This window comes from Sapajus apella, unplaced genomic scaffold (genome assembly GCF_009761245.1).
Source record: "Sapajus apella isolate SASKATOON/1434 unplaced genomic scaffold, GSC_monkey_1.0 scaffold70, whole genome shotgun sequence".
Taxonomy (NCBI): Eukaryota; Metazoa; Chordata; class Mammalia; order Primates; family Cebidae; genus Sapajus; species Sapajus apella.
This window is the reverse complement of record NW_022437010.1, coordinates 6261760-6288350: the sequence shown is the minus strand read 5'-3', so window position 1 is coordinate 6288350 and position 26591 is coordinate 6261760. Positions and strand designations below refer to the sequence as shown.

General features: G+C 44.1%; 1 protein-coding gene across 3 annotated transcripts in view; it reads right to left on the bottom strand.

Annotated features, from left to right (window-relative positions):
• LYRM4 (LYR motif containing 4) overlaps positions 1 to 26591 on the bottom strand; it is a 155529-nt gene that overhangs the window by 7649 nt on the left and 121289 nt on the right. The window contains exon 3 of one of the 3 annotated variants that reach the window (XR_004260391.1): positions 18108 to 18253. The exons of 1 other annotated variant lie outside the window; for it this stretch is intronic. The gene's annotated coding sequence lies outside the window, so the exon portion shown is untranslated. The remainder of the gene's footprint in view (positions 1 to 18107; positions 18254 to 26591) is intronic. One more of the 3 variants, XR_004260392.1, reaches the window with a different exon arrangement.

Below are 26591 nucleotides of genomic sequence, written 5' to 3'. Positions count from 1 at the left end.
TGTTAAGTAAAATCAAATGATTTAGATTTGGCCCAGCAGATTCACCCAGAGCCGTTACAAAAGAAGTAGAGGAAATATTCAGTTCACGCAGGGAGAAAATATTAAAAACTTATCTCAATGAGGGCTAAGGAGTTGAGGAAATAAAGTTTGTGTAACAGTTCTGTTGCATTTACTTGGGTTGTAAAATGTGTCGGCACACAACAGGAGGCCAGCCGGGATTGATGCTGTGGTGCTAAATGACGAAGAACACTGCTCCAAGCTGCTCCAAACTGCAGGTGAGAGGCTCTGGTCAATGGAAGAGACGTAGTTCAATTAAGAGTTTCACGTTACAGTCCCTCCAGAATCCCAAATTGACATATACAGCCACATCAGACTATTACTGTGCATAAATTGGTCATTAAAGCTGATCACACTGTTATTCCATAAAGTTGAGGGAGTTGGCATTAGAGTCCATTGGAAAAGTACACAGATAACTGACAGTAGCCGAGATGACTAGATGGCCCAGAAATACTTACGAGCCCTGAGACTCATTAGACAACCTGCAGGGGAGGAAGGAGCAGAATACAAGGAAAGACAATTGGCTACAATGCTTCAGGTCTTCACTGATTACTTTTCTGAAGTAATGCACAGCCACCCCCGCAACATGTCTCTGTCTGACTGGGGTCCCAGGAGCTGGGCTCAGTTACCAGGGGAGTGGGTGCTGGGCAGGCTGGAGTGGGGAATGGACACAGCCCTGGGCTGGGATCCTACTCCTACCTTTGCCACTTCCTGCCTATTTTGCAGAGTTGCTATGCGAATCAAAAAAATCACTAGACATGAAGAAAATCTACCATTTTCCCCAGTTCCTTCCCAGGGCCCAAATATACAAAATGTCCTAATGCTACTGGGAAGATTAAATAAGCACAGTGCTAGGCACCTGGCAAGGGCCTAAGTGTTCTTTACATGCACAGGTTTGTGCATGGCCTGTCTCTGTCAAGATGCATATCATGGGATCCTGGACCCTCACCTCAAGGCCCCTCACCCTTCAGGAGATGGTGGCAATGACAGCCGAGCTCACCTCCTGGGTGTGAATGTGAGCTCTCTGGATTGGACCCAAGGGTGGACTGCTGAGTTGCTCTCTCCTCATCTCTACTCTGGGGGCATGGCTTCCTGCCCAGGCAGGGCCCATGACACTGCCAGCTGGTCAGAGCAGTCTGGTAGAAGGTGGTGGCTGCACTCTGGAAAGTTACAGGAGGCACATGGATGTCTAGCTTTGCTGGTGAAGCCAAGGGGTAAACTGTTCTGCTCTCCTCCCACTCAGAGGTTGGGGGCCGCAGGGCACAGTGCTAAATCTTGCCTCTGGCATCATGATGATAATACTTTTAATGATGATAATGCTATAAGTAGTAAAAAATAATGATGATAATGAAATTAATAGTGATGATTAATGAGCATTTACTATGTACCAGGCACTTCTCTAAGTGCTTAATTAATTATTAATAACTAAATGAAAGTATTTCTTTTAGCTTCACAATGACTTTATGAGTAAGGTACCATTATTATCATCAATTTGTAGGCTTTTACAGGCAAACTTTATCTGTCATGTTTTCCTTTAATTTCTATTTCTGAAGGGTATGTACTTGCTCTGCTAGGCATGCTCTTCCATTTCACATGTCAGAAGCTGACACCCCAGTGAATCACACTGAAAACATAACGGGAAAGGATAGTAACAACAGTCACAGTGACAAAAGATACTCCTAGATGTAAACTCAGTAAGACACGTGTGATCTTTAGAAAGAAACAAAAATCTAAGAAATATAAAAATTACTAGTGAGAGATATACCATGTTCATGAAAAGACTGAGTCATGCAAAAATGCCAATTTTTGCAAATGAATTTACATTTAATACAATGATAATACAAATCCTGACAAGGTTTGAAAAAATACTTGACAAAATGACTTTAAGGTTTATGTGAATTAAAAGTCAAGAATACGAAAAACTTTGAATAGGAAAATCTTAAAGCATTTTTGAGATATAATAAAAACAGAATGGCATTGGGCCAGGGAGAGAGAAATTAACAGAAGAGAGAGTTACAAACCAGATCCTGTTAAGTGGAGGTAGCTAACACATAAAATCATACTCCTGGAGATTTGAGACTTAGCTTAAAGGGGCTGTGGTAGCCAGAACATCTCTTGGAAGTTCCTGTTAATCTTCATGTAAATGGTGTATTCTGCTCTATAGCATATTTATGCTTATTTTCGTAAAAATATGTTTTCCCTGCCAAATGTGGTAGGGAACCACCTTGGTGCACACCTACAGACCCAGCTACTCGGGAGGCTAAGGTGGGAAGACTGCTTGAACCCAGGAGTTTGAGGCCGTAGTGTTTTATGATCTCACCTGTGAACAAATAACTGCATTCTAGTCTGGGCAACTTAGCAAGACCTGGTCTCTTAACATTATTTTTTTTTCCTCCAAGTTGACAAGTAACCCTGACCCTCCCAGAAGATGCACTGTGTGGCCTTTGAGTACCTTCTGATACACCCAGTTTCAGAACCATATTTTTAAGGGACTCCACTTTCCTAAGATAGTTACACTTTGATGGGGGCTTTGGGAGGCCAAAAACAACAATGACAACAAAACCAAACCAAACCTTGAGCCACCAAAAAATTCTTTTTCTTTTTTTTTTTTTTGAGACAGAGTCTTACTCTGTCATCTAGGCTGGAGGGCAGTGATGTGATCTCAGCTCACTGCAACTGCCACCTCTTGTATTCAAGTGATTCTTATGGCTCAGCTTCTTAAGTAGCTGGGACTGCAGGCCTGTGCCACCACACCCAGCTAATTTTTGTATTTTTAGTAGAGATGGGCTTTCACCATGTTGGCCGGGCTAGTCTCAATCTCCTAACCTCAGGTGATTTTCCTGACTCGGCCTCCTAAAGTGCTGGGTTTACAGGCGTGAGCCACCATGCCCAGCCAATACATTTTTGGTAGAATTTCAGCATGTGGTCTCAGATGGCACATGCTAAACTGCCTGCTCCTGTTCACCTGCACTGAGGAAGGTAAGCATGACATCTGTGCCCCTCCTGTGGCTTATGACAAGTCTGGACATCCTTCCACGCTGCCTGCAATTCATGCAGCAATTGTCCCTGGTAAGATCCCAGCATGGAGAGGCGCTGCCACAGCCTTGTCATAGTCAGTCACCAGCGATAAAAGCTTATTCCTCAAATAGACCATTTTTATCATGCTCTTTATATTTCCCAATTTTTAAAAAAAATCACACTGAAATAGGGACACATACATTTATGTCTACATTTTTTCAGTCTTTTCTTTATAGCAACAAGAGGTATTGTGAAACCCAAACTTATGAATATCAACCACATGGTGTTCCTCTAAAAATAGCCCTCAGTCCACAAAATCTTTTTTTTTAATTTTTATTTTTAGAATCCAGTAGGTTTGTTTTTCAAAATGCTTACATTTAACAGCATAACATTGCTACTTTTAATTCTGCCACCATTTTAGGCAGCAGAAGAATGCCTAAAGGGACCATCCAAACTGAAGTGTGGTAGCTGAGAAAGAGGCCATTTCAAAGACGCCAGGAGTGCCTTTTTACTTCCCCTCTCCCGGTACACACTCCATCTCCATTCTTCCTATAAGCCTTGAATTTCCGATATGAGATATTCTTTTTTTTTTTTTTTTCCTTGAGACGGAGTTTCGCTCTTGATATTCTTAATATGGAGGGAGGTGGTGGGGATTTGCCCTCTTATTTCCTCTGTGTTATTGCTGGAAGAGGGATGAGCAAATTCATATCCCTGCCTACTATCCTATGTCACAGTTAATAATTAATATGTTTCATCTTTGCTTGTTGGGACAAGAGAGAAACAAGGTGCAAGAGTACACACTCTTCATCAGCATGACCACACGTCCAGTCCACATCCACTGTCCCAGGGTGACTGTAGATAGAGCCCTTGTTTCCTCTCAAGTGTCTCTGCCTGAATTATGCACCCACAGTTGCCCTCGCTCTTACCCACTTCTGTCAGCATGCCGCACCAGCCTGTTGTTTTTCTGAATGTCTCATGTTCAGTTAAAAAAGGCTGGGCTTGGTGACGCATGCCTGTAATCATAGCACTTTGGGAGGCTAAGTGGGTGGATAACTTGAGACCAGGAGTTTGAGACCAGCTTGACCAACGTGACAAGACCCCATCTCTAGTAAAAATACAAAGAAATTAGCTGGGCGCGGTGGTGCATGCCTGTAATTCCAGCTACTGGAAGGCCGAGGCAGGAGAACTGCTTGCAGTGAGCCGAGATTGTGACATTGCACTATAGCCTGGGCAACAAAATGAGACAGACTCTTGTCTCCAAAAAAAAGAAAAAAGGAAACAGAAGCCCACTATGCGATGGTCTCTTTCTTTGGCATTCCACATCATTATAGGAAAGGGAATGAAACTATTTTATTATTTATATTTTGAGATGGAGTCTTGCTCTATTGCCCAGGCTGGAGTGCAATGGCGTGATCTTGACTCACTGCAACCTCTGCCTCCCAGTTTCAAGCAATTCTTCTGCCTCAGCCTCCCGAGTAGCTGGGACTACAGGCGTGTACCACCACGCTCGGCTAATTTTTAATATTTTTTTTAGAGATGGGGTTTCACCATATTGGCAAGGCTGGTCTCGAACTCCTGACCTTGTGATCAGCTGCCAAAAGTGCTGGGATTACAGGTGTGAGCCACAGTGCCCAGCTGGGAATGAAACTATTTCATATGGATCTCAAAGTGCCCAAAGTCTTGGGCAGCTGGCAGTGGTTCCCATCTCACAAGCCTTCTGTTCCCTCTGTAGGAATGAGTCCTTTTTGAATGGACACATACGTTAAGGCAGAGGTTCCTGTTGAGGTCTGTGCACCAGAGCCACGGGGTCTGCTTTGCAGGACCTGGTGACCCAGCCCTACCTGTGGAATTTCTTAGGGAGGTAATTGCGGGGTAGGGACACACATGTCATTGCTCCCTTGCTTCTGACTAGCATCCCTGAATGAGAAACAGCGCTCATCTAAGAGGAATCAGGCTGAGACTTATTTTTTTGAGTACTACCAGGCTTTCCTTCCCCCGACCTCCACCCTGCAATGGAGTACACATTTTTCCAAAACATAAACCCAAAACCAGGTAGCCATTTTCCTGCCAGGCACACTTTGGGTACAGTTCTTCTAGAAGGTAGGGCCATGGACCACAACACCAGGGGATGGAAGTGTCTTTGCACCCTACAGTGTTCCTACAGGATGCTATCACCTGCTACACTTCTAACTGAAGGCAGGGAATAGCTTCCTGTCTTCTATACCTACACCTGTACTTTAGAGGAGCTGGGTTTTATGGGTGATTTCTATCTGCTTGTCTGGACCACTGCTCAGGGTAGGGAGACATTTATGAAACAGGAGACAGATAGCTGTCTCTCATCACACTTACTCATCCACCCTCCCCCGACCTCTGATGGTCAAGTGCAGAGAAGGCCACATGGGGACAGTGGCTACAAACAGTGCCAGCCACTAGTCAGGAGTCCCCTGGAGCTGGCATTGCAGCATTGCACAACAGAGGCTCCCGAGACAAAAGCATCCAAACAGTCAAGCACACGTTACATGTCAGCACCGCCACAACTGTCACCAGGCCCTTCTGGGAACTGGGCAGAACTCAGGGCCCAAACATCACGTCAGAGGAAAACCTGACATTTCCCTGGGATGGCGACAACAGAGCTGAGGCAAACTGCCAGAGGTAATGTCCCGTCAGAGGTCACACTCCTTGATTTGGGGAGAGACCAAAGCTTGGCTGCCTGTCTGTCCCTGAACTCTGTTTCACGCCACCAAAACCACAGTGGCAAGGCCAGAATCCTGGCTCTTCTACAATTAGCTACAAGGTGATGCAAAATGCTGAGGCTGCTCCTTCCCAGGACATGTGCTGGGGAATGAGCAAGTGCCTGATGGTATGTTGACCACCTGCTCCGGGGGAGATAATCAGGCTGCCTCTCGCTATGCTGCTCCTTCAGGGACACCTTTTTTCAAAGTCGACTTGAACCAGTTCTGGTTTTAATATTTGCTTTGATCAAATATAATTGAGCAGGTAAGCTCAGCAGAAAACTGCAGGAAAAAGGCACGTTCCGAGTCCGCTCCCCCACCCCCAGATGACTTCTTTGCGGAAACCTGAGGATTCACTGCCTCTTTGGTTTTGCCTGTCACCTTCATCCGGTGATGAATGACAGCACCCTGCTCGGTTGGACAGTACAGAGATTCCCCACACTAATCTGTTTGATTGGAGAAGTTCCTGACTTTGTGGGCTTCCAGATGGGGGGTAGCATTGAGATGTCACCACTCTGAGAGTTTCACAATTTCCAGAGCAATGAAAACAGCTGAATCTGAGTCAAGGGTCTTGCACCAGAAATGTGGCACTCAGCACTGGAAAGAGCTTCCAGAGTAGGAGCCAGAAGTCACACTTTTTTTTCCTTTAAATTCAGGCTTGTACAATGTGCTGATTACTGGCCTCTTTAAATAAGCCATCCAAGGGAGTTTAATGCTTTTTGGTGTCAAATCAGGAATGAACAACATCCTCTGATGAGAGGCAATGAGTGCCCCTTCCTCCTGGGCTTCCTCCTCTTGCTGACCCAGGGCTTTCCAGAAGTTTTTCTTGGAGAGTCCCTCAGCCAACTGTTCCTGACTGCATGCCATGGCTGGTGGCAGCTTTCCTACCTTTTCCCTCACGTGCTGACATCTGGCTCATGCAAGAAATGGTGGTGAATACAGAGACAAACGAGTCAGACAGCACTGTCCACACGGTTTCCCACCACACGTTCTCCTGCATGCTCAGCATCCGGGCATCTTTCCACGTCAGCACGCACAGGCTGAACTCTCTCTTCCCAATGGCTGCACTGTGTTCCTCTGCTCACCTCCCACAGGGAGCTGCTATGTGACATCCACGGACTTGAAAACACATGGCCAGCAATTACCTAGGGCTTGGGAGCCTTCCAGTAATAAGGTCACAGGCTAACAATACTGGGGTCATACATATACCAACTTACCCAACTACCTGGGCTCCCTCTGTCTCTGCCCACCCCCCCTCCAAAAAAAAAAAGTCAGGCTGAAGGGAGCACCAAAATGGTGAGAGGGAAAAACATTGCCCTGAGCCACAGGGCCTGGTAGAGCCTCGGCTGGAACAGGGGGACCGGTGCTCTGAGGACACTTGATCCCGGCCCAGCATACACATCCTCATCCCAACCCCAGCCTCAGGAAGGCAGCAGCTCTGTTCCCAGAAGCCCTCGGGAAGAGGTGGTCATGGAGAGTGGAGGTGAGAGACAGAACAGAGGGTGGGACATGGGGAGTCAGCAGTGTTGGGCAGGGGGCAGTGAGCCGGGAACAGGCAGTGCCCTGGTTAGCATGACTCATCCCTGAAGATGCTGCTCCTAAGCTCTTCTGCAGAACCCTCACATCACAGGCTCTAGGAGATGTCTGAGTACATGTGTCAGCACTTCTGGGGGAAGGGGACCCTTGGCCAGGGGACAGGACAAAACTGACATTCAGCCAGCATGTCCTGGCCTTGTGGTCAGAAGTCGGACCACTTTCCGCTGTTCCCAGGGGTCCTCCTTAATAAACCGCCCTCCTCCCGTGTCCCTCCCCGGGTATTCATAAATATGCTCTATCACCATTCCAGCACCAGCCACACTGGGCTGTCAATATACTTTGTGAGGTTTCTGTGTTTGTCTCCGACATGAGACTGTGAACTCCCTGGTCATGTCCCCAGCACCCAGCAGTGCAGAGCTTTACTTTCATCTCCTAATGAAATTATTCCCAGGAGTCTGGGAAGCTGGTCACCCTCACACGAGACCTGTGGGCATCTTCCCAGCCTTGCTGATGTTGCTGGTGCAGCCTCGGTAAGAATAAGGGGCTTGTGCCCCACCTTGCTGCCCCTGCACAGCCGCTGAAGTCATCCTCTAGAGACACATGCCCATCACATCAACCCATGGCCCAGAAACCTCCAATGGTTTCCAGGATGGCTCACTCCTACGGAATCCTCACTCCCTGGCTGGGTGCCGGGCCCTCCCCCAGCTCACCTCCCTCTTCTAAGCAACTAGCCCTGGCCTAATCACTTGCTTTTGCTGCCTCGACAAGGAATCTTGGGTCTAGGCAGCTGGGGTGGAGCCCATGACCCAGGCTGTGCGCAAACACCCCCATGCACCTGTCAGCTCCTTGAACACAGTGACCCTGGCCTGTTCCCAGTGCCTCACATGGTGCCTCAGCCACTGTGCTGAATGAAGGAATGAATTCAAAGAGAAGGAGGTACCTATGTAAGGTCTCAGGGCAAGCCCTGGCAGAGGAGGAACAAGATTCCCAGAGCGGCCACCACACATGGAGTTGCCACAAGCCTGCAGCCGAGCTCGGCAGGGGAAGGCACCCCTCCCAGGAGCATTCTTCATGCTGTTTAGGAACAAGATGTTCTCATGTACTCACATGAACTAGGAAACTGTGACATCTGAGGGACTCAGCTGTTTTTAAGCAAAGCAAGACTTAAAGGCTTTGATGATCAGCTCAGTGATAAAAGTTCTGGGTTTTCATTCTGACCCCTGCATCCCACAAACTTAGCCTGCAGTATGTGGCTTTCTTTTGGACCCATTACTGATGTGCTTTCTGGTTCAAACAACGTGGCTAATTATTTCTCTCAGCATCAAGACAAAGGGACACTGATGCTGGGTTCAACCCTGAGGACACTGCCCATTGGTGGGACAAGATCTTCCTTCTGGGCAGTTTGCAAAGACATCACCTTTCACCAGTCACATGGTTTCTTTCTGAATTAGAGCAATATGTTCCTGTCGCTTACCTTTGGGACTCTTATTACAGAAAGCTGCAGAGTTTACTACAAAGTTTAGGCCTTTAGATATTAAGATTATTTCCTTTATTTTTTGATAAAAGTATCCTAAACTCTTCTGATGCAAAACAGTGGCTCTCCTGGAGCTGTGCAAATGCAAGGCTTCCTTTCCCTTGGAAGACAGTGATGAAAGCCCTTCCCATCCTCGGCCCTTTCTTGGTGACCTGGCCAGAGCCAGGCCACCAGCGCCAACTGAGTGTAATGCTCAGGGGAATGGAAGCAAACCCTTCAAGACCATGGGGAGATTGGCAGTGTAGTTGCTGGAAATGCTCAGGTATTTGAAGAATGCAGACAGCAGGCAGATAACAGCCAAGAGAAATGCATGAAAAAACAACTGTAGTACAGTTCAAGAATGATTGTGTACAGCAGCTACACCCAAGGGAATGAAAACACGTGCTTCCGCAAGGTGTACAAGGATGTTCACAGCAACACAACTCACAATAGCCAAGAAGTAACAACGGCCCAAATGCACATTAACTGATGAACAAATAAAATGTGGTATATTCACACAATGGAATATTTAGCCATAAAAAAGAATGAAATTCAGATACATGCTACAAGGATGGACCTTGAAAGTATTATGCTAAGTGATAAAAGCCAAACACAAAAGGTCACATATTGTATGATTCAATTTATATGAAATATCCAGAATAGGCCAACAGGTAGAGACAGAGAGCAGGTTAGTGGCTGGGGATGGGTGGGCAAGTGGGAGGGAATGTGGAGTGACTGTGAATGGGCATGGGGTTTCTTTCTGGGGTGCTGAAAATGTCTTAAAATTGATTGCAGTGATGCTGACACAACTCTGAATATGCTAAAAACCACTGAATAATGTACTTAATTTATTTTTATTTTTGTTTTTTTGAGATAGAGTCTTGCTCTGTTGCCCAGGCTGGAGTGCAGTGGCACAATCTTGGCCCACTGCAACCTCCATCTCCCGGATTCAAGCAATTCTCCTGCCTCAGCCTCCCAAGTAGCTGGGACTACAGGCGTGCACCACTACACCCGGCTAATTTTTGTATTTTTAGTAGAGACGGGGTTTCACCATGTTGGACGGGCTGGTCTCGAACTCCTGACCTTGAGTGATCTGCCTGCCTTGGTCTCCCAAAGTGTTGGGATTGCAGGCGTGAGCCACCGCACCCGGCCTCTTTTTGTATTTTTTGTCGGGACAGGGTTTGGCCATATTGCCCAGGACGGTTTCGAACTCCTGGGTTCAGGTGATCCACCTGCCTTGGCTTCCCAAACTGCTGCAATCACAGGCATGAGCCACCATCCCCAGCTGAATAATATACTTTAAATGGGTGAATTTTATGGTATGTGAATCTCAATAAAGATGTTAAAAAATACAGGTTAAGAAGTCATTAAAAATTTTGCAATTATAGCCCCAATACTGTCTAGACTTTTGCTATTCTGTTGGACATGTGGGTATTTAGCACTTGAAAGATGGCTGGTCCAAACACAGAAGTTCTAGAAGTAGAAAATACTGGCTGGCTTTCAAAGACTTAGTAAGAAAAAAAGCAAAATATCTTAATTTTTTTTGTACTGTCAAAATGACAGTATTTTAAATATACTGGGTTAAGAAATGTTATTAGAATAATTCTGTCTGTTCTTTGCTTTTTAAAATGTGGCAACTAGACAATTACACACACAGCTTGCATTTACAGCTTATGTTATTTTTCTAATGGACAGTGCGATCTGTATCATCTTTTTTTCATTTTTATTTTTTATTGGGTTTTCAAAAACCTGTGATACAAACCATATTATTACATTACAGTTTATCATTTTTAACCTTTGCTTTTAATTGTGAAATAAATATATATTCACAAGAAGTTGAAAAATGTAGTAGAGAGAGGGCCGATGTACCTTTCACCCTATCTCCTCCAATGGAGGCATCCTGCCGAATTACAGGACAGTATTAAACCTGGAAATTGACATTGACACCACCCTTTACAATTTTTTTGGTGGTGGACAAATCAGCGCCTGGATGAGGAAGTCTGGGCAGGCAATGGGAGATGGTGTCTTAAAGTTGTTGATTTCTCTATAAAGTAAACATGGCTCCGCTTGGAATGATAAAAATTAAGTGAAAATCCAAATTTAGGTTTCTTACTGTCTGCAGAGAACTATTTTATAGAAGCTGCCAATAGTGAAGGGTACTCCAGTGATGACATTTACATCCTGGAAGCAGGGCATCCATCACGGCTCACACCCTGCAAAGGGCTGTAGGTGGGGGTGCCATGGAGTTGCAAAATAAGGATGCCCTGTGGCCTCCTAGATACAGATCGCATCCTTAGCTCACCCCTCACTCGGAACTAAATGGAGCTGTTGGGCTTGATAGTGGTGGAGCACATCTCTTTCAAGAAAGTCAAAGTGACAAGGCTGCCTGGCTGACACATGGCAGATAAAGAGGAGCCACCTTTAACTGTTTCCTTTAACTGTTTCCTTTTCAGGAAATCGTATCTGGAGATTTCAGGGCTCTTTGCGAGGAACTGACTGTCACAAATACATGCATTTGGAGAGGATGCCTCCCTCCTCATGACCATTTTGCGAACATGTCTCTTGAACCCTCTTACTGTTCTTTTGGTTTCCTCTTTGTCTACACTTCTGATGTTCTCGCACGACTCTGGATATGAACTACTACATGGGGCATGACCAAGCTCATCAATCTTGCTTTTACTTACATCTTTTTGTGTGAGGTCCCATGTCACCTGCATGACTAGGTGACACTGCCAGCACCTGGAGGGAGCAGATGCTACCAGCCAGAGAAGGGCCTGAAGCTTCTCTGGGGCAGCTCATGCTGGGGCCCATGCCCTTCAAAGGCTTGACTTTGCCTCTTCAGAGCTTCTGATGTGCTCCTCACATGCACGCTTGCTCAAAAACTGCTTAATCCCCTCAAAGGACTTCTCTCCACGTGTGCACTATCCCTGAAGGCTTAGAGGCTGTGGGCAGCCACAACCCTGCCTGCAACCCAGCCACGCTTCCAGCCCATCACGGGCCACTGCACTTGATGGTGTGATCCTAGGACTGCGTCTACCCACTCCACACTCAGGACTGGGGACACAGGAAATAGTGGCATTGGGCTCGTGGGCTGCCCTGAGCCAACCCAGTTTTCTCCAAAGGATTACCTTGTGTGTTAGCTTCCTGATGCTGCAGTAAAAAAATTACCTCCAAACACGTGGCTTACAATAACACAAATTTATTGTCTTATAGTTCTGGAGGCCAGAAGTTAAAAATGAGTTTCACTGGGTGAAAGTCAAGGCGTTGGTGGGGCTGGCTTCTTCCTGAGGCTCTGGGGAGAATCTGTTTCCTTGTCTTTTCCAGCCTGTATGGCCTCCTGCATTGCCTAGCATCTGGTGCCTGCCTCCACCTTCAAAGCAGTCACTCTGATCTCTGCTTCTGTCACGTTCTCTCCCTCTGCAGTCAAATCTCCCTGTCTTCCTCTCAGAAGAATAGCTGTGATTACAGTAGGGCCAATGTGGATAAACCCAGGCTGATCTCCATCTTAAGATCATCATTTGATCATACCTGTGAAGTCCCTTTTGCCATAAAATGTCTCAGAGATTAGGATGTGGACGTCTTTGGGGGCCAGTATTCAGCCTACCATATCTTACTTAATGGTTTTGTTGAAATCAATTATTTTTAAAAATTTAATGTGTCTTATTATAGAAAATGTGAAAATATAGCTCTAGGACCATTCTTACTCTACCAGCCACACGGAAGGGAGAGAGAAGAGAGTGCAAAACAAACAGCCCAACAGGCCAAGTCAGAGAGATCTGTGCCGAGGTGAAGCAGGGGTGTGGAAGAGGGTGGGAAGGGAGCTATGCCGCAGAAGACTTCATTTCAAAGTTGGTTAAGTACCTGGAATATGCTTTTCTTACAGATTAAGTTCTAAATATGGATTAGGTTCCTAGCTCTGACTATAAAAGCTAATTAAATCTGAAATATTTTTATTAAGAAGTACTAGAGAGAGAGATTCTGGGACTGCAGGGCCCTGAATAGACTATGCTTCCCCTGCAACCATCTCAGGGCTGGGGGAGACGCTGGTGTGAGTGAGGTCTTGGGACTGGGAGACTATACTTCCCTTGTACCCATCTTAGGGCTGAGGCAGACACTGGTGTGAGTGAGGTCTGGGGCCTGGGACTATGCTTCCTCTTTAACCATCTCAGGGTTTCGGGAGACGCTGGTGTGAGTGAGGTCTTGGGCCTGGGAGTGGGCTGCAGGGGAGTTAATGAGATATTTTTTCCTGGTGGACCATGCAGGGCCTGGAGGCCAGCACTGGAGATTCTGGGATTAGTGAGGCTGGAGGAGATGTGTGGGCCCTGGGGATCTGGCTGACATTGGTCTCCCAAGTGAGCTTTATCTGCCAAGCAGGGGCTGGAGAACAAGGCAGTTGCCCCCTGCTCCCCAGGCTGGGATTGCACAGAGGACCTGGGAACAGGGAGGCTGGCAGCTGCCGCCGCCGCTGCCCCACTGGTCCTTGGGAGTAGGGAGCCCTTCACTTTTATCACCTATAGAACTGTGGCCACATGGTGCACTCTAACAAGCAGACCTGGGCCCAGTGAGATGACAAAGAAAAATAACAATATGCCTAAGGGAATCTAGGAGCCAGAGAGAAAAAATCCTGAAACAAATGGCTGCTTCTTAAACTGCTGGGAGAGGGACATAATAAGTGGTACACAGTAAGAGCACTCAGAGAAACTCAGGAAAAACAACTAGTAACCAATAAACTTATTTATAAAATTTCTGTCTAGGGAGACAGGTCTTGGTGGGAAAAATCAGTATCCTCTTACACATAACAGTAAAAAATATATGCTTCAAATTATAAGCACTGGGCAAAGAAGACAGTCATTAAGGGCACAGAAAAGTAGAATGTAATTTCCAAACTGATCAAAGAAAAGAGAGATAAAAAGGGAATGAATAGTTACTTGATAAAGCCATCAAAAATAAGGAAGGGAAAAGAGAGAACTAAAATACATAATAGGTTAAGATGGAATAAAATGAACTACATCAACCATAATATGAAATGTGAATGGACTAACTGGGATAGGAAACAAAACAAGATGAAAACCCCTAAAACAAAAGTGGTAAAGGAAAGCTGAAAATCAAGGGATGAGTTAAGATATGCCGGGTACATTTGTGGGGGAAAATTCCAGTATATATTAATATTTGACAAGGAGGAATTGAGTCTAAAACCTCAAACTAAATAATGAGCAACATTTACAGAAAGGATGCAGCACTCATAAACCTGTAGGCACTCAATAAGACTAGTTAAGTCTCTAAAACATAAATTATTAGAAATACAAGGAGAGGCCGGGCACAGTGGCTCACGCCTGTAATCTCAGCACTTTGGGAGGCTGAGGGGGGCAGATCACGAGGTCAAGAGATGGAGACCATCCTGGCCAACATGGTGAAACCCCGTCTCTACTAAAAATACAAAAAAATTAGCTGGGCGTGGTGGCGTGCACCTGTAGTCCCAGCTACTTGGGAGGCTGAGGCAGGAGAATTGCTTGAACCTGGGAGGCGGAGGTTACAGTGAGCCGAGGTCGCGCCACTGCACTGCAGCCTGGCGCCTGGTGACGGAGTGAGACTCTGTCTCAAAAAAAAAAAAAAAAAAAAAAAAGAAATAAAAGGAGAAACTGACAAAGGCAACATTGTAGTGGGGAACATTGACATTCCTCTTTCAAAACTGGATAGAAACAGTACATTAAAAAAGGTAATGACAGAATTTGAATACTACAATGGACAAACTAAATACACACAAATGCATCTCAGAGAATACATTTTAAAAACTTGTGTCAGGCAGGGTACAATGGCTCATGCCTGTAATCCCAGCAATCTGGGAGGCAAAGGCAGGAGGATCACCTGAGGCCAGGAGTTTGAAACCAACTTGGCCAACACAGCAACACCTCATCTCTTACAAGAGGAAAGAAAGAAAATTGTGCCGCAAAAAAGCTCACCGCAAAAACATCAAAGAAAACGTAAGCCATTCACAAAAATTCATCAAGGACTTGGCCAAAAGAAAGTCTGAAAAGGCTCAAACCAACATATTTTAATCTCAAGTTTTCCATTTCTCAGGTTAATTTATTTTTTGATTTGATTTTCAAACTAGCTGCCACAGAGCTGCCCATCTTTTTTCTACACCATATCCTCACTATGCATTCATTAAGCATGACATCATAGAAGAAAATTGAAAAATTTGGAAAATACGTTTTGTGAAAAGCAGCAGCAGGATGCAATTCCTAATTGAGAGGCAGTCACTGTATGCCTTGGCTCCATCATTCTGTACCTGACTTACACCTCTATCTTTAAGAGGTCGTGGATCCCCGGTTGACAGGTCAAGACATTATCAGCAGATCCTAAATTCTAACTTGGTTTAACCCAATGCAAAATTTCATGATGGTACCCAGTTCTTTGTAGCTTTCAGGACATGCCCACAGGAAAGAAAAAAGGCATTTTGCATCCCATCTCTTAACCTCCCTGCCTCTCAGGGATTAAATTTGAGGATCACATAAGCAATACATATTTAGGAAAGTGACATTTGTTGGATACGTGCTCAGTTTACTTGCTTTACTTAGTTTCTCTCAGTTTTTACCCTTGTCCTATGCAATACATAATATTCATATATACTTTAGGAATGAGATTATGGAACCAGAGAAACTGAGTAACCTGTCTACATTTGCACAATTGGTACATGAATTATGGAGCTGAGATATTCCCTTTGAGGTCGTCTGGCTTCAAAATCTAGCGCTTAAACCACCCCCCCTCCAAAAAATACAACACACTTCCTCTGAGTGTCTTTGATTCTTTGTAACTAACATTTTAAGTGAAAATCCCATGCTGTTAAAAGAGAAGAGTACTTAGCCAGTACTACAAAAGGCTGAGCGTGAAAGTGGGAGGTTTGATTTCCAAGTTTAACTTGTAGTTCTGCTCCAGGAGCACATCTCAGCCACAGTTGTTTTCAGAAATGTGAGTTCAGGATATTAACGAGTAATGCTGAGCAAAGAAAATCACAAGCCAACCATCTCTTGGATCACATAAGTAGAACTTATCTTTGTGAAGCTCCGCGGGGAGCCGCAAACCACTTGCCCAGTTCCTTTGAGTTTATTCAGATTTGGCCAGAAAAGGAAGCTGGCTGAAGCAGAGGAGAACGAGAACTCCCATTTCCATTTAACCTATTTGCAACTCTGCCAAGGCTGCAGAGCCAGCAGCAGCTGTGGCCTATCAGTGCTCATGGGAAGTGAGTCTTGCAAGGAAATGACATTTCCTGCGCAGGGTAGGGAAGCACGCACTGCTGAGATTCTACGGGTGTGACGGCAGCACCAGTTAGTGCAGGAGAAATGACTAGAGGAGGGGGGCTCGCCTGCCTCCCCAAGGAGTCAGGAATGGTTTCTTTGCCTCTTGCCTCTTTTTTTTTTTTTTTTTTTTTGAGAAGAAGCAGGGGCAGAACTGGAGTCCGTGCTGGGCAGGAGGTGTGCGCATGTGCGGGGCAGCCTGGGGGCCACTTGTCTGGGTGCTGCCATCTCATGGGCGAGGCTATGGGTGGCACTGTTTTACACATCTAGATGGTAGCTAGAAACAGAGGGCCCCTTCCTCTCATGTAAAAAAAGAAAAAAATGAAGGCGATTGATCGTTTTCTTAGGTTTTCCAAAATTTTATTTTCTAAAAAAAGAGAGAACTGTTTTTTTTTTTTTTTGTGACTGCAGGCAGCAGATGCCTGACAGCATCTACTGTTGGAAAGGAGCACAAGCGACATGGCTATCCTTTAGAATACAGACGCACACTTGCGTGCGTTTAAATACAGCATGCCACCACCACCTGTGAGGAAGGCTTGAAAGACATGATCCTGACCCATCCAGCCTCTGTCAATGATTCCACACCTTGGCTGTACACTGGCATCCCTTGGAGGGCTTCAGAATATTCTAATGGTTGGGTCACACTTAAGAGATTATGAATTACTTGGTCTGATGTGTTTTTATACATCAGAATTATAAAAAAAATTGTGGTAAAATACACATAACATAAAACCATTTAAGCCACTTCGAAGTGCAATAATTCTGTAGTGTTGAGTACATTCACAATTATACAATCATCAACACTATTTAGTTCTGAAAATTTTCATCATCCCAAAAGGAATCCCCATACTCTAAGCAGCCACTCCCCATTTTCTTCTTTTCCCAGACTTTGACAACCACTCCCTAATCTATGTTCTGTTTCTATGGGTTTTTGTATTCTAGACATTCCATACAAATGACATCATATAATATGTGGCCTTTGTGTCAGGCTTATTCCATTTACCACAGTGTTTTCAAGGTTCATCCGTGTTGTAAACATGCATGAGTACCTCATGACTTCTAAGGATGCATAATATCCAACTGCACCACATTCTGTTGACCCTTTCCTTAGCTGAAGGACATTTGGGTTGTTTCCATATTTTGGGTATTGAAAATAGTGCTGCTGTGAACATATGAATACAAAACTGTGTTTGAACCTGTTTCAATTCTTTAGGAGTGAAATGGATGGGTCATGTGGTAACTCTATGTTTAACTTAACGAGGAAGCGACAAGCTGCTTTCCACACATGTCAGGATTTTAAAAGCTTCCCAGGTGAGTGTAACCTCTGGCCAAGGCTAAGAACCTAGCTGGTTAAGATACAACTATCAGGGTTTATCCAAGATAAGCAAGAAAACAAAGATAAAATCAGCAAAATCCAGACAGAAGAATTGACATCTTCAGCAAAGAAATCTGAGGAAAAATAAGAGCAAGGAAGAAAAAAGATACACATGGGACCTAAGGATTTCTTTAAAAGACTATTACAGACAGACCAACCAGTTTGAAAATTTATACTATTTGTGAGACATTAAAATGTAAACACCTTGTAGTTGATGATATTGAGGAATTAGTATTATTTTGTTAGTTATAATAATGGTACCAAAGCGATGTTTTAAAGAGAAACTTCATCTTTTCAGATATGTACCAAAATAGTTTAATATGAAACGAATACACATTTTCTCAAAACAACAGGAGTGAGCATGGGTAGGTGTAAGGATGAAAAATACCATCTATTGAATTACAGAGTATCTAACTGTTAAAGATGGGTGATGGACACATAGGACTAATTTTACAAATCTACACACTTTTGTATATGTTCACATTTTTCCATAATAACAGGTTAAAAAACAAAAAGTCTTAGTCACTGCAAACTAACAAATTGGGGAAAATGTCATCAAATGTCTCTTTAAGAAACCTTACCTCTCTTCCTTCTCCTTCCTTTCCCTTGGTAACGGCACTCCTAGAACTGTGAACAGAGTGCATTTCACTCCAGGTGTGACTTTCATGGGAACTGAATTGGCTCCCTAGGTGGCTTTCATTCCCTTTGGATGCCTCAGGCCTGTCTCCTCCAGAGACAAGAGCTTTCTTTTAAGTTTTCCTGCTAAATACACTCAAAAAAGCTTCTAGCTCTAGATTTTCAAACACACACAATACTGACATGCATGTGTGTGTTTGTTAAAATACACAAAACACATTTACCATTCTATCCATTTTAAGTGTACAGTTCAGTGGCATTAAGTACATCCACACTGTTGTACAACGATCAACAGCATCCTTCTCCAGAATCTTTGCAGTTTCCTCGGCTGAAACCCTGTACCCACTAAAAACTAACTCTCATTCCCCCTCCCCTTCAGTTGTTGACAATCCCAATTCTATTTTCTGTCTATCAATTCATCTACTCTAGGGACCTCATATAAGTGGAATCACACAGCATTTGTTTCTTTATGGCTTACTTCACTTAGGACAACGTCCCCAAGGTTCATCCTTGTTGTGGGATGTGGCAGAATAACATTCCATTGTATGGCTATATCACATTTTGTTCATCCATTCGTCTGTTGAGGGACAGTGGGTTGCTGATGTGAATAATACTGCTTTGAACATGGGTGTGCAAGGATTTTGAGTCCTGTCTTCAGTTCATTGGGGTATATACTGAGAAATGGAATTACTATATCATTTGGTCATTCTATTCAGTATTTTTTAAACCAAATCAATATTCTTCCAAGTGATAACTTGTCTCATTTCTTGCTGCCATTTTGACTGGGGCTGGGTTGAGGGTGGAGAAGGGGGAAGGCAGAATAATGTAGTATTTCAGAGCCTGGGCTTTGTCCCAAAACAAACCTGGTTTACACACCTGCTCTGTCAATCACTGGCTCAGAAACCTTGGGTTTCACCTAACCCTGTAGCCTCGGTTTCCTACCTACAGAATGGGATACTAACAATCTTACATAAATTAGATGGTGTTTATAATGTCTTAGTACAATGGCCTGGCACACAGAATTCAATTAATGGCTTCTAGTAATTGATTACTTCCATTTCAACAATCTCAGGTGCCGTCAAAGAAGGTGGCATTTACAAATGAGTCCCACAGGTCCTAGCCGCAGTCTGTGGTAATGGCATGCTAAACCGCCTGTAGGAGGACTGGGTAGACTTCATTCATTTCCTGTGGCACAGGAGGAACTCTGGTCTCTTCCTGATGTCTCTTAACAGCTTTATGGAGATATAATTCACATACCATCAAATCTATCCAATTAAAGTGTGCAATTCAATGGTTTTTCGTATATTCACAGTTGTGCAGCCATTACCACAATCAATTTTAAAGCATTTTCATTACCCCCAAAGAAATGCTACTTATTAGAAACCTTTCAAATGTCCCATCCTCCCTAGCCTCTGGCAACCACTAATTCACTTACTGTCTCTAAGCATTCGCCTGTTTTGGCCATTTCATAAAAACTGAATCATGCAGTATGTGACCTTTTGTGTCTGACTTCTTTCCCATAGCATGATGTTCTCAAGGGCCATCCATCTTCTAGTGCGTGTCACTGCTTTATTCCGTTTTACCACCAATAATACTTTTATTGTATGGCTGTACCACATCTTGCTCTTCCATTTATCTGATGGGCCCTTGAGTTGTTTCTGCTTTTTGCCTATTGCTAATAAAGTTTCAATACATATTTGCATGTAAGTCTTTGTGTGGATGCGTTTCCATTTCTCTTGAGTATATATCTAGGGGTGGGATTGCTGGATCACACTACCTCTTCTTTTTAAGCCCTAACATAGAATTGTTGCTTCTAGGATCTGTCAAGAGATTCTCAGACAAGCAAAAACCAAACTCCTGGAGTTGGCTCCACTCTTCCACTTAGTGAGAAGCTTACAAAGGTGTTCAGGTTCATTCTCTGTAATCTCGCTGTACTGATACTGAGCATCTTCTTTGAGCTCAGTTCCTCCTCACAAAGGAACTCTATGGTCCTTGAAATGATGACTCTGCTACCCAGGTGGTGCTAGACCTCTGTATGTCTACCTGTATTTAAAATCATTTTCCCTGGATGATGGAGATTTTACTATTCTGCATCTAATGCCCTGTGACTCTATCTGAATAACTAAAACCACCCACTTGATTGTTGACCTATTCTCAAAGAAGAGAGGATTCCTGCTCTTTTGTAGACACCTCCATTCAGGTCACATACTGAAGTAAGAGTTGACAGGCTTTGTCCTTGCAAGCTGCCTGAGGCCCACCACCCAAATTATCCTCATCTGAATGTATTTTTGAGGAGGATATTGAGCATTTGTCCTGCTGTTTTTGCAAACCCCAAAAGCTAAGTCTTCTGATTCCTTCCCGCTCTGTTACTTACAGACCTGAGGTGGTGCAGATTTAATTCTGCCTTTGGTCAAGAAAGATGCTCAAAGAAGATGCTCAGTATCAGTACAGCGAGATTACAAAGTACGAATCTGAACACCTTCGTAAGCTTCTTACCAAGTAGACGAGTGGGGCCAACTCCAGGAGTTTGGTTTTTGCTTGTCTGGGAATCTCTTGACAGATCCTAGAAGCAACAATTCTAGGTTGGGGCTTAAAAAGAAGAGGTAATGTGATCCAGAAATCCCACCCCTAGATGTATACTCAAGAGAAATGAAAACGCATCCACACAAAGACTTATATGCAAATATTTATTGAAGCTTTACTAGCAACAGCCAAAAAATGGAAACAACTCAAGGGCCCATCAGATAACAAATGGAAGAGCAACATGTGGTACAGTCATAGACATAGCCACGTACTGGGTATGATAGTGGCTCCACAAGTTGCAAAGAAAAATACAGTGGTACTGTCTTTCAGCAGGTCAAAAAGGATTCCAAAAGACCAATGACAGATAAGGGGCTCTGAAAATGTTTTGTGAAAGTAAATTTCAGGATGACAAAAGAAGAAATTTCTGCCAAGATTTTATATAGAGAAGAAAAGATATTCAAAGGCCAGATGCGGTAGGGCACACGTGGAATCCCAATACTTTGGGAAGCCAAGGTGGACAGATCGCTTGAGTCTAGGAGTTTGAGACCAGCCTAGGCAACATGGCAAAATCCTGTTTCTATAAATAATACAAAAATTAACCGAGGACGGTGGCACATGCCTGTAGTCCCAGCTACTTGGGAGGCTGAGGTAGGAGGATCGCCTGAAGCTGGGGAGGTCAAGGCTGCAGTGAGCTGTCATCATTCCAACTGCACTTCAGCCTGGGCAACAGAGTGAGACCCTGTCTCCAAGAAAAAAGAAGAAAGATATTCAATGGTTTTCCTTATTAAAGAATTTTATATCAGTAGCCAGTAAGAATAACGACTTTTTTATGAGTGATTTCCAGACTAAGTCACAAGAAAACCTTATATACTACGACATTTGTATGTTGTAAGGAATTCTATCATGGCATGTTAGAATTTGTATGTTACTTAAGCAATTCTAACATTTCCTTTTCTTGTGAAAACACAAGAAAATATCAAGATGCAAGAGAAAACAAACCTAGTGGCAGACATGACTATGGACTTTATGCCTGGGGGTAAAAAGAGGAAAAAAATAAAAGAAAGTTGAGAGTAAGAGTTAACAAAAAGAAAGAGTTCTTTGGGATTTCAAACAGAAGTAAGTGCTAGAGATGTTTAAGACAGGCTGAAAGCTAGAAATGAGACTAATCCTTTAGACACAGACATTTTGCTCTCCACAATCAGGTTAATACTTTGAAGTCTTAAAGAAAGTCTTTTGAGCAATCAGAGGACTTCAAAGTAATTGTTACACATAAGCCTAAGAGAATTTGATATCAAAAGAAGAATAATATTAATGTTCATTGAGTACCTACTATGTTCTAGGCACTTATGCCAGGTACTTTGTAGATGTAATTGAATGTCATCCTTGTTAACATTCTCATGAAATAGGTTTTGAAATCTCTGGTAGGGACAAAAAGACCTGGAGAGCATAAGGAGCTTGTTCTGAATGATAATAGCTGGTGAGAGGCAGGGGAAAGTAGGCCTGCCGGCCCAGTGCCTCTGAGCTTCCCAGGCACCATGCTGCATTTCCACCTCGCCAACTGGAGAAATACCAGCAACTCCAGAAACACGGTGAGCACATCATATCCAGAGCTCTGACCAACGAAGGCACAGGCTTCATTCAAAGTTAGGCAACCGAATATCAAGGTTCATTCACGACATAGCACACCCTGTATTTACAAATACCAACTGGAGTAGGAGACTGAGGAATATTAGGAATATTAGGTAAAAGTTAATGTTTGGCTCGATTTAAAACAGTAGCACTTGACTGGTTTTCGACACTTTTGTTATAAGTGTGTTTCATACTAACAAGATACTGTGAAATTAAGTTTAGCTTAAAGCCACTTCTTCACATATTTTAAAGGTTTCTGTGTACACAGTGAACTGTAACCTAACGGGATGTGTACACAGACTATAATCTACTCTGTGCTGATCATTGAGCTTTGGCTACAGGCAGCCAACTGTTCAAACAGAGTTCAAATATGGCAAACAACCGAACTGTAGCCATTCTGGCTGTTTTAGTACCTCACTTCTGTTTTCTGTATATTACTTTCCTTTTTTTGCCTATAGATTTTCTTCCAGGCTGTGGGTATGGTGGCTCATGCCTGTGATACTAACACTTTTTTTTTTTTTTTTTTTTTTTAGGCAGGGTGTCCCTCTGCCCCTCTGCACCTCTGCCCCAGGCTGAGGGGCAGGGTGCAATCACGGCTCACTGTAGCTTTGGCCTCCCAGGCTCAAGTGATTCTCCCACCTAAGGCTCCCAAGCAGCTGGGACAGGCACACCACCAATTCCCAGGCTGAATTCCTAGGCAGGTGGATCACTCGTACCCAGGAGTTCGAGACCAGCCTGGAAACATGGTGAGACCCTGTGTCTACAAAAAATACAAAAATTAGTGCGGCATGGTGGTGTGCCCGTCCCAGCTATTTGGGAGGCTTACATGAGAGGATCACTTAAGCCTGGGAGTCCAAGGCTGCAGTGAGCCATGACTGCATCATTGCCTCCCAGCCTGGGCAACAGAGTGAGACCCTGTCTTAAAAAACAAAAAACAAAAAAATCCTCCACCACATGACTGTGTTGGAGCCTCTCTGAACCTATTCTGGTTCACAGGCTGCCTGATTCGCAAATTGTTATTTGCTCAGTTAAACTCTGTTGAATTTAATTTGTCTAAGGTTTTTCTTTTAACAACACTTAAAAAAAAGCTTAACTAAAATTTGACAAGATTGAACAAATATGTTTGGAGGAAGGAGAATTTAAACCTTTATGATGAGTATTTCCAAATACATAGGGCTGTGGCACTGAAGGACACCAACACAAAGGTTTAGACAAACTCTGATGTGCTCTCTGTACTTTACAAGGTCAAAAGCATTTAAGTGCTTTAAGGTGTTCACAGGGTGTGGCTGAGGATCCCACTTCTGGAACATGGAGTTGGGCTTGGGAAAGTCAATTTGTGCTTGAACTTGATTTGCTCTTGGGAATATGTGAGGCTTATCATTTCCTAGATTTTTAACCATTCAACAAAAACATGTTAAAAATGTAACATACATGCTTCAAAATGGCTAAGGTAAATTTTGTGTTACATGTATTTTGCCACTATGAAAAATAAAAAAGGTAACACAAATTGAAACCAAAATGTAGACCCTTTCCTTTTTCCCAGACTGAGCAGTACTACCTTCCTTATGCCACTTCCGCCCCTAAATAACCAACCAAATGGATTTAAAAGCCTTCCAACTTGTTTTTCAGATGTCTAGTTCTACAAGTATAGACATTGTTTCTCTCGGTAGAAATCATACCAAGAGCCTCTATGTGTTATCTTGACTACCACTACCTTTAGTTATAATTATTTTGGACGTTCAGCTTTTTAATCTAGTTTTCATGTTTGAAAAACTATACTTTTATAAAAGTTGAGCATTTATCACATTTGTGGAAATGGAAAGAAGATGGGACTGTTGAGGGTACTGTCCCTTCATAGGAATAATGGAGATGGGATAGATGGGGGTGGTATGACTTGGTCCTCATGTTCACATATTTTGTATTAAGGGGATGATGTCACCACAGTAAAGCACACTGCCTTAGGTCATGGGATTTTAGCCTGATTTACCAATAACTTGCCCTCTGTCCTTGGCAATCACTTGGCTTCTCTGCGCATCAGTTTTCACTTCTGTAAAGTGGAGAGTGTGCTGATTTCCCAGGTCCCTGCTGCAAAAGCCACTCATGCTTCTATCATTCCACAGAAAGGAAGACCTCTTCAATAGCCTGGGCAGGAATTTATAAATACAGGATTTCTTCTGCAGACTTTTATGTCCATAGTAGCAAAACACTACTGGCGTGGATGAAGGAAGCTCATTATGTCAAAATGAGTACTAACATCAAATATGACAGCTGGGAAGAGTTTAACTGATAGTTTAGTAGACCCTTCATTTTACAGAGCAGGAAAGTGAAACCACAACAAAGAGCATGACCAACATCTCAATGCTCAGAGGTCACAGCTGGAAGGAATTCTAGAGTTTTTGAGCGAGGCTTTTGCAAATTTTTACCCCCATCCCCAACTGAACTGTGACCCTCACTACCACTGAGGCATATGCATCAGGGTATACAAAAGGTTGAGAGAAAAGGTTACAGTTTCCAACGACTTGGTTTAGAGTTCAGCTTTTTTGTTTCCCAGAAGAAACTGAGATATAGAGAGGCTAAGAGCAGGTCAAACTACAAACCAGAAGTACAGCTGATCCACAAACGCACCTATTCACCCAGCATAAACCCATGCCACGATCACTGAGGGTCTGTGACAGTCTGACCTGTTGCTGTGCACGTGTGGGTATGAGGGTAAAGGTGATAAAGGAGACAGGTGTGTCAGATGCTTTTTTCCAAAGACACATGCTCGTTTACAATGACTTGACCCTCTTCTACTGAGAGAAGGGGTTTATCTTCTACTTGGACCTGGACAGGTTCTATAACCTTGACAGTGGAGGTGATGCTGTGCAACTCCTGAGGCTATGCCGTAGAGACAATATGGCTTCTGCCTGGCTCTCTCTGCTGGGACTCTTGTCCTTGGAACCCAGCTGCCATGTTGTGAGGAGGCCCAGGTTACAGTGAGGCCATCTGTGCTGTTCTGGCTGACACCATGGCCAGACTCCTGGCTGACAGCCAGCATCAGCCTCCAGACAGCTAAGTAAAAGATGATTCCTGCCTCAGCTTTCCAGTCTGTGAGGTTCAGTCACTGTGGGGCAACACAAGTCCCCTCTCCATGCCCTGTCTGAATTCTTGACCTATACCAGCGGGGTGTGGCAATAAATGATGATTGTTCTTTGAAGCCACTAAGTTTTAGGGGATGATTTATTGTGCAGTGATAACTGATACATAAGTTCCTTAGGTTACCAGCCATTGCTAGATTTCTTGATTTTCATTTCTGCCACTCCCCGCCCTCTTCTCCTGTTTACAGTTAAAGGCCATGCACCTTTTCATTTTTTCCCCTCAAAACCTGAAACATAATTTTTTCCATAATGACTTAGCCTTTGTGTTAGGAGATGATGCAAACTGACAACAACTCTTTGGGGCTCACAGCCATGCCCAGATTTGAAGGGTCCAGGATGCTTTAGTTATGCTACCTCGTAACTTCAGTTTCTGGAATGCCTTTCCCTAAGGAGAGCACAGCCATCGCCAGCCATGGCCCCTCGGCCTGCTGGTCCCCCGTGTTTTCAGTTTTCATCAGCCCTCCTGTATCTTGGCCCTACCCTGATCTCCCATGCGGCTGCATTCTGGATATGCTCTGTACAGCCTCTCAAGGAGTTTGGATGCCACATGTATCGGTTCAGAGTTGCTGAGAGATCAGTGGTGCCGCTTCCTGTTCATAATGGCTCAGGGGTGATCCTGAAAAGTGACGTCTGTTAGCGCTCTAGGGCCTGTGGCCACACCTAGGAGGCGAAACCCGGCATCACTAATGGATCTTCCATGTGAGTGGAGCTGATGCCGGGTCAGCATATCACTGTCACTCAGGTATGGTGGCCAACTTTGCACAGGGGACCAAAATTGCCTCCTGGCTCCAGTGACTTATAGCAACCTCTAGGGCACAGTTTTGCCACTGGGGATTGTCTTCAGGCCTACAACTGTGTGAATCTGTGCTTATGCATGGGCAGGTTTTACTGGCAACATTAATAATTCTTGTTTCTTCAGTGTAATATATTGGTGGCTGTGATACACAGACATCGGGAGGTTGACAGACACAGTAACAGGACACATTATGAAGACCAACTGAGTACTGTGGCCGGCATAGGCCTAAGCTCAGAGGGCCCCGACAGTGCACAGAACTGTTTAAAACAGCCAGGGGGAGGAAATCGGCTTTGTCATCTCTCTCCACCTTGTTTTCTCTGTCCTGCCAGAATTTTAAAGAGTGC